At 33.0% G+C, this 11775-nt stretch overlaps 1 pseudogene; it reads right to left on the reverse strand.

Moving 5' to 3' along the window:
• Positions 1-7722: 7722 nt before the first annotated feature.
• On the reverse strand, positions 7723-8759 carry LOC148173714 (brachyurin-like; annotated as a pseudogene).
• Between the last annotated feature and the right edge of the window lie 3016 nt (positions 8760-11775).

The following is an 11775-nucleotide window of genomic DNA, read 5'->3' on the forward strand; positions in this document are numbered from 1 at the left end:
GCATAGTTGTAGGGGTAGAAGATAATCCGACAGGTATGTGGTCAGTTGAAGTGAAAATGCGTGGTATTTGCACTCAAAAACGCAATTTTTTAAACATTTTTTTAAATTTTTATAAATTATGATTTTTAAATCCCAAAAAAATTTAATCAAAATACTCTCAAATATAGTTTGCTATGTAAAAATTAAGATATAAAGATACCACAACTTCGTGCAGTTTCAGCACTTTTTTTTCGTTTGATTGCTGAGCTAAATTGACAGAGAATGCATTTAACACGTCAAAGTAGACAATAATAAAACTATAAAGATAAAAAAAGAGTTACTTCACTTGTATTAATTGTTAAGTTGAGGAATTTTATAGTAAGTTAATAATTTACGGTAAATTTGATAGCAAGATAACACTTGGAACTGCATGAGATTAATATGATTGAATAAGTTGAGAAATGTCTAAAAACTTTTACTACAAAAAATTTCCTGTACCGACATGATTTTGAAAACTACCTTCATAAAACAGCGTTTTTTTTCTCAAATTTTAAACATGATTGGCAGGTTTAAAATAAAAACAGAAATTTTTATTCAGTTATGTCATAAAGAATTTAAATTACTGAGTGTTTTCTCAAAAACTCCAAAATTGATAAATATTTTAATTCTTAGGTGTCACGACGCCAAACTAACACTGATAAAAAACTAATTTTTGCATCCGATTTTGGAACATGATCAACCGTTAAGCGTATGCAAATTTGCAAATTTTTATCTTTTAAATTAAACACGATTTTGAGGGTTTTTTATCAGTGTTGCACAACTTAGTATAAAAATTTGCCAAACAGCGGCAGTCGGTAACAGTCAAAGTAAAGTCATTAGGTTAGGTCAAACACAGGTAATCAAATTTCCACTGAACGGATCAACTGTAATCCTTCCTAAGAATTTCAGAATAATTTGCAGCTATTTGGAATTTTTGAAAGGACGTTTGACAAAAAATTTCAAATATACTTATTCGATCTTGACTTTCTAATAATTTTTTATTAACACTTATAAACACCCCCAAGTTCGTGTTTAATTTAGAAGATTTGCAAATTTGCATACGTTACGGTTGATCAAGCTACAGAATCGGATGTAAAATTTGGTTTTTACTAGTGTTAGTTTGGCGACACCTAAGAATTGGAATATTTATCGATTTTTGAGTTTTTGAGAAAACACTCGCTAATTAAAAATTTTTATGACATCTCTATTTTTATTTTAAACCTTAAGGCGAGTGCCAAGACTCGTCGCTGGTCAGAATTCGAGCTGAGCTGTCACATCGGGAAGGTTGTCAAGCGGTACCTCTGTTTACAACACCCCTTACTGTGCTATCGTAAAGTGATAAATGCTTATTTTGCCTCTGTCTGGTAGAAATACTTTTTCATGGGTAAAATAATATGAATAAAAAACTTTTATTTTAAAATTGTAAGTACATTAGTACGTTGTTCAAAAAATAATTAGTCAAATAATAAATTGATTAAAGTATTATTTAATATTAGAATGCCAAACAGAAATTTTCTAAAAAAAACTAAACCTATCTGTTTTATGTTTAATTTTATTTGTTTCCAAATAGATACGTATTTGGTATGAAGGTATACTCAAAAGATACAAAATACATAGTATAATAATGTGTATAATATGTACATGTTAGTAAGAATTTATAAGAAAAGTGGTATTTATATAATAGGTACTTATTTACAATATTGACAATTAACTAATACAAAGGTATTAGTACATAGGTAATTGACAATGTATGTTCCATTTTTTTCTAGTTACCAGAAGTCAACCTTTTTATTCTCCCAAAAAAATTTATATTGTTCTCAAAGGAACAAGATTTAGTGGGTTTTTCAGTAAAAGTTGAACCGGCCGGCGGCAAAATGAAAGAAATTGTCATCACCTAGTAAAACTCCGGTCAGTTTCTTAGATAAACTCTAATCCAATATTGCAAACATCAGGTAAATTGCATCCGGTCAGGTTGCTCCATAAAGTCATACCATTCAAAACAATTTTGTTTCATTCAACATTTTTTATTCATTGATGAACTTTTAAATTCTAGTAAAATAAGAAAAAAATAAAGATAAATAATAAAATATGTAATAAGAACTACATAGTTGTTTCTATAATTTCATACATCAAGCATTATGAAACTTCGATGTGCTTGTACTTATTAGCACTTTTAATAACGCTCTTCTAATTGTAACCATTTTATTATCCTCTGTGCGAAACAAGCAGGTAAAAATTTTAGAAGAAATCCCTTGATTTACAACTTCCAAAGCTGGTCAAGAAACCGCAAATGAAGGTACGCTTATAAATCAACCTAGTCGTAAATTATCTGCAAAGCTCAGAGCTTCGATTGAAAAATTTTTAGTTTATCTCACTCATAACTAGACCAATTTTAATGATATCGATTTAAATTTAGCGGGAAAGTGATTTTGAAAGTATTCTTTACTAATTCTAAGTTTAAAAATTCACAAAAATCGGACATAAACTTCTATTCGTAAAACTACCCCTAAATTATCGAATTTTCAAGTCCTTTAACTTTTAAATTAAATGTTTTTTTCCAATGTTTGATTCTTAGTTTTAGAAGAAAATATGAATACAAGCAGTTGAGAATAAGAACGAAACTGATACATTAAAAAATAAGCGAAATATTTAGACGATACTTTACATGGGATTCTCCATAAGAAAAATGTCTTGGCACTCGCCTTAAATGCAAGTCATGTTTAAAATTTGAGAAGAAAAAACGCTCTTTTATCAAAGTAGTTTTCAAAATCATATCGATACAGTAATTTTTTTATACATTTCTGAACATTATCATATTTTACCCAAATTTTGGAGTTAAATCTTGCTTAATTGGTTAGCACTACAAGAATTAAATGCTGCAAGTTTTTTTTAAATATTGACGCTCGACCATGCTTTAGCGCCCTGGGGTGCGATTCTCGAAATGGTGCACATAACTTGCGCACACGCAAGTGGTGAAAAGTACGAACGAGGGAGCGTACTCGTATTCTCCAACCACTCGTATAAAAAAAAAACTTTTCCAATTTGGGACTCGTTTTTATGAGGGTGCGTCTTTGTGTAAAAGTTAAATTTCTTCACAATGCAGACCATAAATTGCGGTTGCAGCTCATCACTAGGGTTCGACCAGAACCGCATCGGACACAAAACTTGCATTTGGTGCCAAAGCTATCCGTGACACTAAACCCTAAATATTTTCTTTTATTTTTTTTTATATAAGTACCAATCTTACTAAGTAGTGTTAGGATTTATTTTATTTGCTAAATTTTAAAAAGAAATCAGAAAAAAAAAATAAAGTCAGCCGTTCCTGGTTTGAAATCTCTCGGACTACCTAGAAAATAATTTATGGCATGGTTCTTTACAACCTTGAAGCCACTGATAATGTTTCCGGTAATCGTTATTGCAGGGCCATAATAACGAGTCTCAACTTGGAAAAGTATAGATATTCGTACGCGCAAATATGCGAGTGTTGCGTTGCGAGTGGGTATAAGTACTCGCAATGAGATATTGCGAGAAAAAAAATCTAGAAAAGCTCTTGACTGTTGATGGTATCGTGGCGCTAACTGTCCTATCAATAATTTCCAGTGACTTTCAGTTTATAAGTTGATCAAGTTTAATTAATTAATTAATTTTTCACGGTATTGTGTATAGTGGGAAAGCGTTTGTAATTTAGTTCACACAAAGTCGATTTTCTTAGAAATGGATTTTGATGAATTAGTAAATTTGGCAGCAATAGGTGTTGTGGAGGAAGCTGAAGTGAGAAATGCTGCACCGGCAAGACAGTTCCAGACAATCCATTTGAAACTTTGTCGGATGTACAATTCCAAAGAACATATCGCCTCCCCAAAAATTTAACAGATGATTTAATCAACGTAGTTGAACCATTTATGCCCGATGCTACAAGAACATCTGCTCTTGATGCTACAACAAAAGTTCTTACTGCGCTGAATTTTTTTGCTTATCGTAGTTACCAATTCAATATTGGACAAAATATAAATGCAGCTGTAAGCCAGTCTTCAGTAAGTCGATCTGTGACAGAAATTAGTAATGTGCTGAACTTGCCATAAGTAAAAAAGAATTATATTCATTTTCCTGCCAACATTCAAGAGATAGAAGACGTTCGCAATGGATTTTATCAGCGTGGACAGTTTCCCGGGGTAATTGGATGCATTGATTGCACCGACATAGCAATTTATCCACCACCAAGAAACGACCCAGTGTATCCGGAACATATTTATGTAAACAGAAAGGGGTATCATTCGATAAATACACAGATTATTTGCGATTACAAGTTGAAGATTTTCAACATAAACGCACGTTTCCCAGGGAGTACTCATGACAGTTATATTTGGAGGAATAGTAATGTGCTACCATTTATGGAACAGCTACATGCCATCGTTGTGGTTACTAGGTGACTCTGGATATCCATTGCAATCTTACCTCATCAGTCCTTACGAAAATGTTGAACCAAACACTCCATATGCACGATACAATGAACGCAACAAAAGTGTACGATCACTGATTGAACAGTGTAACGGGGTGCTGAAGTTACGTTTTCGATGCCTCCTCAAACACAGAGTTCTACACTATGCCCCAGAGCGTGCATCGAAAATCATTAATGCCTGTGCGGTACTCCATAACATATGCATTAATAATAACGTACCAGGGGTTCCTCCAGAACCAGAAGACGTCAACATTGATTATGGTGTCTTCAACCAACAAGCAGAAGAGCAACGCGAGAGGAGACCTCTGGCCGAATTAAATGAAGGAAGAAGGCACAGAGAGTTGATTGTTCGTAACCATTTTATACACTGATTGTTATTTTAAAATAAAATTGTTTATATTGGTAAAATAGAATATTTTATTTGTATTTTTTCGAAAACCTAACTACATATTGTTATAAAAAAATAAGGAACGCCTGAGAAAAATTTCCTGACAGGAACGGAAAAAACAAGTACTTAATTAAAACTACTTCCTAAAGAGTACAAAATTGAAGATTTCTCATATTTTATAGAGCTTCAGTTTTTTTCTTATAATACGTTTCAATTGCCACAACTTCCCTTTCATACAATTCTAACTTTTTTTTATAATATTCTTTTTTTATTTTTAGTTTTTCTTCTAATTGAGATGCTAATTTTTCTGTAACCGCAAGCGAATGATCTAGTCGTGCTGTAGATCGAAGCAAAGACTTGGACTTGGAAACTTGGACTTGAAGATTATGCTGTGATGATGGTGGTGTCATATGATGAGTTGGGAAAGTTGCTAGAGATTCTCTATTTGGTTCAGTCTTACTATTATGGTCACATTCTATATCAGATTGCATAGGTGTTAATTCTTGCTCCTCATTACTTTGAACTGGCTGACAAACTGTAGTAAGTAACAACTTCTCTGGCAGTTCCTCTGCTGTTAGGCTGGGAACCAGTGACTCCTCCGTGCCAGGATGACCTTCAATGATAACTTCTCCCAAAAGATTTATTACACCTTCCTCAAATTCTGTCAGCTTTTCTTCATCCTGACTTCCCCCGCCTGTACGTCGCCTTGATTTGTTGCTGCTTTTCCTTTGTTTGACCCTAGAGCACTGATCTTGCTATGTCTATGAAAAAGTTTAGAGCAATAATTGAAAATACACGAATCGCTCAAGTTTCAATTTACTAACCTTCCTCCATGCTTTCCACTCTTTTTTTCCACCCCTCATTTGATTCAATGTATCGGTTAGTTCTTGCCATAATAACTGCCCTTGTTTGTATGTGAAATTTTGAGAGAATTTTCCCTTTCGTAGCTCTGGGTGCTTTACCATGAACTCCTTCAGAGTTTCTTTTTGTTCGCTTGAAATGTTTCCCGACCGCTTCGATTCCATGCTCTAAACAACGAAAATGATATTATTTCAACACAAATGTTTTAATACAATATAATTTATTACTTACACAATTTTTGGCACTAGAAATCCTTTTCGAGTTGTCAACACTGACAAAATTACATCGTTGTCACGTTTCCACTCGCACTTAAATTTACGTATGCGAACTCGGTTGCGAGTAGCACTAGGTGTACTTCGAAAATAACAGAATTTATTGCGAATCGCAATTTTCCACACGCATTAATTCGTATACGCATTGTTGCGAATGGACTCGAGAATTGCACCCCTCAGTGCTTAATTTTATTTTGCATTTGACAGTGCGGCAACTTTGCCGCTGTGTAACCGATTTGCGGTACTGAATTAAAATTGACCTCTTAGGGCCCGATTTCAAGTCAGTGGCGAAAATTGCATTGACGCAGTTGTTGTTTAATTGGGGTTGCTAAGACGCAACTCTGATTTGCAATGCCGCAAGTCAACATGAATTCGAGCCCTTATTGTTTACTTTGATATCTTTATATCTTAATTTTCATGAAGCAAACTCTATTTGAGAGTATTTTGGTTATGCTTTCTTGAGATTTTGAAATCATAATTAATACAAATTTTAAAAGTTTAAAAAATGGCGTTTTTGAGTGCAAATACTTAGGCATCCCCACTTCAAATGACCACATACCTGTCGGATTATCTTCTACTTCTATAACTATGCGGTAAACATTTGAAAAAAATAATTTGTCAATTTTCTCCAAGATACCACGTTTGCCAGAGCAATAAACAACTCGACGTTGGAAACCAAGGGTTTCATTCTCGGTTGCCGAGCGGGAGGGTAAAATATCGGAAAGGATCAATCTATCGGTAAGTTTAATAAACATATTTTAATTTATTCACTTTTTCCATTTCAATATTCAATTTTTTTTCTTTCTAGGAAACGACGTTGAAGAGGTGAAGAGGTGGATTGTCAGGGGGCAAAATAATCTAAGCCTTATTTTAATTTGTTTTATTTATTCTTTGCTTACAATAAAGATTAATTTTTTTGTTTCCTTTTACTTAAGTTTTTTTATTCATATTTAAGCCTTTTTGTAATTTGTTTTATTAATTTTTTGTTTACAATAAAGTTAATTTTTTTGTTTGTTTCCTTTAACTTGTGATTTTTTTATTTACATTGATTCATCAATCATCATTACATTCAACCTTTTATCCACCTTAGAAAAACAAAACAAATATCCCTGGTGAGTTTTTCAACAACAAAGCTTCAAAATTTCTTCGGCCCCGCAAATTTGGTTTATGAGGGTGCAAATTACGGACACCACCCGCTGAGAGTTTACTGCACCTCGTTACGACCCATTCCGCCCCTGAGCTCAATACATTTGCTGCTGAGTGTACAAAGCGGGTTCGGTAGCGGTTGTAGCAATACTGCAGCAGTACTAAAATTAAACTCATTTTAAGGTCCACTTTGATGACGTGTTTTGCTCCGTTTTCGTTTATATTATTTTTAATTGACAAAGTTTTATTGTTTTATAACAGTAATAAAAACATAAATTTATTTCTTTTGACAAGTGTTATCTATGTTATTTTTTATGTTTCATCTGTAAAATCGTCAGTTTCTATCTTTTTCAAAAGTAAAATATTCTAAATAATAATAAATAAAATATATTCTAAAATCTAAGTTCATAAATACATACTACAATTAGAAGAATATCAGATATCAAAAAAAATCTAATAAATGAAAGGAAGAGAGAAATCTGAGGAATTAAGTATTAATTTTTAATAAACAAAAATTATTTTGGCTTGGTTCGTCATTTTATTAAACTGGTGAACATCTTTCCGGATTTATGTGATTTTTAATCATAGGAATTCATGGTGGCGGTTAACCAGTTGTAATAAGGAGAGATTCTTGTGAACCCAGAAGGATTAGTACTCTCGCATCCATTTCCACTAATAAAGCTTGCAACTCCTACTACGTAATATTGCCCATGCATCTGAAGAAGTGCACCACCGTTGTCACCCTAGAATTATAATAACATAAGAACCATAAAAAACTAAGTAAAAAAACTTTTAACAATGCATGTTCCTTCATTGTAGTTGCCAGCCACACAAACCATTTCGTCCATAATTTGATTACCGTAAACTAGCTTACATTCTTCATTACTTAAAGTCGATATTTCCACATACTGGAGATGTTCAGAGAGTCCAGCATCAGCTAAAATAACTTATAATACTCGTACATTTTTCGAAAAGACACTTGCAGTCACTAATTTGACCCCAACCAAGAGTTACCACTTCAGAGTTATCGCTAATTGGAGGCACATAAAAATTGGCACTACGAATATAATCTGGAAAACACATTTTAACCAGTTTCTCTAGAGCAAATAAGTAAAATTAGCTTACCAGTTTGTGTTATATTCATTCGTAATTTGATCAACGCAAGATCCGCTCCCATCTGTTCTGGGTCAAAATCTGGATGTAGGATATATTGAGAGCTTGCAAGAGTTAACCTGTTTGGATCTGTTTCTGACAAAGCGATGGATCCTACCTCAATTTTAAAAAGTGTAGCACTAAAAATGTTTATTGGTGAAATACAAAGTAATACAGTTTTACGAACTTACTTATAGACACAATGGCCTGAAGTAAGTATCCACCTGTTACGCATTAAAGTTCCGCCACAGAAAAATAGGCTGTCCGCTGTTTGAACTGGATAGCTGCAGCATATGGAAATTGTCCAGCCCCGGCATTACTTCCACCAATAATGCGTAGATCTGATAAAATATTTAGTACAGGAATGTTGTGTTAATCAGTGAATTTTAAACTTACTAGGATTGGAAGTTACTGCAACTAAATGCAACACTGCAAAGCTAAAAAGGAAGAAAAGCATTCTCATTGTGATAGAAAACTGAACAAACAGCAAAGCATTGTTTTTTATTTATGGCTAGGATTAAACGTTACCTATAAATAAGTAAGCTTTATTGCTTTAAAATAATAAGAATTTAAAACGAACTGAAACCACGAAAAAAGACAGTTCTGAACTTAAACAGCTGTAATTCGTTTTTTACGCTGAAACGCTGAACTTACGAAACTAACCCTATCACACAGCCGTACTCTTTTTTTTTCTTGAAAGGGTACTTATGACTACCAACACAATGCTACTTGACTCACGACTTCCGCAACACCCCTATCTAGTCAGGTCCGGATTTAGCACAACTAGGAAGTTGTGCTAAACCCGTACCTACCCGCGTACAGAAAATCTCCCATCCAGGCCACCTAAAAATCTACCATCCACTTGGAAACCTTCCATTCCGACCGCCTGGTAGTCAACCATCCAGACACTACATGTCCCTCTCACTCAGCGCAATTTGGAAAATTACCATCCAGAACACTTCCTGGAAGTCAGCCATCCAGGCCACGCACTCGCGCACTACACTTAAGGCGAGTGCTAAGACTCGTCGCTGGTCAGAATTCGAGCTGAGCTGTCACATCGGGAAGGTTGTCAAGCGGTACCTCTGTTTACAACACCCCTTTTACTGTGCTATCGTAAAGTGATTGTAAAATGATAAATACTTATTTTGCCTCTGTCTGGTAGAAATACTTCTTCATGGGTAAAATAATATGAATCAAAAAATTTTATTTTAAAATTGTAAGTACATCAGTACGTTGTTCAAAAAATAATTAGTCAAATAGTGAATAGATCAAAGTATTATTTAATATTAGAATGCCAAACAGAAATTTTCTAAAAAAAACTAAACTTATCTGTTTTATGTTTAATTTTATTTGTTTCCAAATAGATACGTATTTGGTATGAAGGTATACTCAAAAGATACAAAATACATAGTATAATAATGTGTATAATATGTACATGTTAGTAAGTATTTATAAGAAAAGTGGTATTTACATAATAGGTACATATTTACAATATTGACAATTAACTAATACATAGGTAATACAAACTCAATGACGGCGGATCGGAATAGACAATCTTTGTTTCCTAGAGTCAATTAATTCCAGCAACATGTGATCAAAATAAAACTTAATCAATTTTGGTTCCATTTTTTTTTCCAAAAAGTTGTGTCTTCATAAATATATTCATATTTCATATCACTTTCTTGTCCAAACCAAACACCCAGAATACACATTTTTTTTCGTGTTATTCTTAACTGCCCTTGGATTTGGTAATACCAATTATGATTTGAATTTACAATGTATGTTCCATTTTTTTCTAGTTACCAGAAGTCAACCTTTTTATTCTCCCAAAAAAAAATTTATATTGTTCTCAAAGGAACAAGATTTAGTGGGTTTTTCAGTAAAAGTTGAACCGGCCGGCGGCAAAATGAAAGAAATTGTCATCACCTAGTAAAACTCCGGTCAGTTTCTTAGATAAACTCTAATCCAATATTGCAAACATCAGGTAAATTGCATCCGGTCAGGTCGCTCCATAGAGTCATACCATTCAAAACAATTTTGTTTCATTCAACATTTTTTATTCATTGATGAACTTTTAAATTCTAGTGAAATAAGGAAAAAATAAACATAAATAATAAAATATGTAATAAGAAAAATAATAATAAATTACTATTTTATTAAATTTCATTTTCTAAATTTTACGTCCAACACCGTGAAGTAGTCGAGAAATTAATTCGTGTGTCATTGAAAGACTTTCGTTGAAAACATGACTATAAATTAAATGAAATTTCATACTACATAGTTGTTTCTATAATTTCATACATCAAGCATTATGAAACTTCGATGTGCTTGTATTTATTAGCACTTCTTCTAATTGTAACCATTTTATTATCCTCTGTGCGAAACAAGCAGGTAAAAATTTTAGAAGAAATCCCTTGATTTACAACTTCCAAAGCTGGTCAAGAAACCGCAAATGAGGGTTCGGTTATAAATCACCATAGTCGTAAATTATCTGCAAAGCTCAGAGCTTCGATTGAAAATTTTTTAGTTTATCTCACTCATAACTAGACCAATTTTAATGATATCGATTTAAATTTAGCGGGAAAGTGATTTTGAAAGTATTCTTTACTAATTCTAAGTTTAAAAATTCACAAAAATCGGACATAAACTTCTATTCGTAAAACTACCCCTAAATTATCGAATTTTCAAGTCCTTTAACTTTTAAATTAAATGTTTTTTCCAATGTTTGATTCTTAGTTTTAGAAGAAAATATGAATACAAGCAGTTGAGAATAAGAACGAAACTGATACATGAAAAAATAAGCGAAATATTTAGACGATACTTTACATGGGATTCTCCATAAGAAAAATGTCTTGGCACTCGCCTTAAGTTTCACCTTCTCTTTCACTTCACCAATTCCTTCACTGCTTTAAGTAACACATTTTGGCGTCATTCTCCGCAACCCGGGGTGCGCACAAGTTACTAAGCCATTCCAAGAGCTCTTAATTACGACATTAATGACTCCCAGTTACGTCATTATCATCACCACAACTACCACATTTTTATTGTCTTACACTTCTTTATATTTTCAAAATATTTTCTAAGACATTTTTGAAAGGATCCCAAATTTTCAATTGTTAATTTTTTATACTTGAAAATTTACTTTGCATGTTTTAGGTATGCTTAAAAAACAGAATGAGGTGTGTACCAGGTGTTGCGCGGATTACTAAACATAGGGAAATAACTTATAAATTTAAATTTTTTCCCACTTTCCCAAACGTGCAAATAAAATACGGTTAATGATGGATTGTACTTCAAGAGATTCTTACTTTGAGAGCAATTTTTAGGATCCAGCGTTATTGCGGCATTATTCAAAGAATCGAATCAAAAATGTGTGTGTTATTTCAAATTTCTCACTCGAAATTTCGAAGTTGGTGTTACTGAAAATTGAAGAGCTGTCGCATTGTCTAGACTAACCTTACTTTTAGTTTACTTGTTGC

The sequence above is a fragment of the Gnatocerus cornutus genome, chromosome 5, assembly GCF_029298725.1.
Source record: "Gnatocerus cornutus isolate USDA-ARS CGAHR chromosome 5, icGnaCorn1.1, whole genome shotgun sequence".
NCBI lineage: Eukaryota > Metazoa > Arthropoda > Insecta > Coleoptera > Tenebrionidae > Gnatocerus > Gnatocerus cornutus.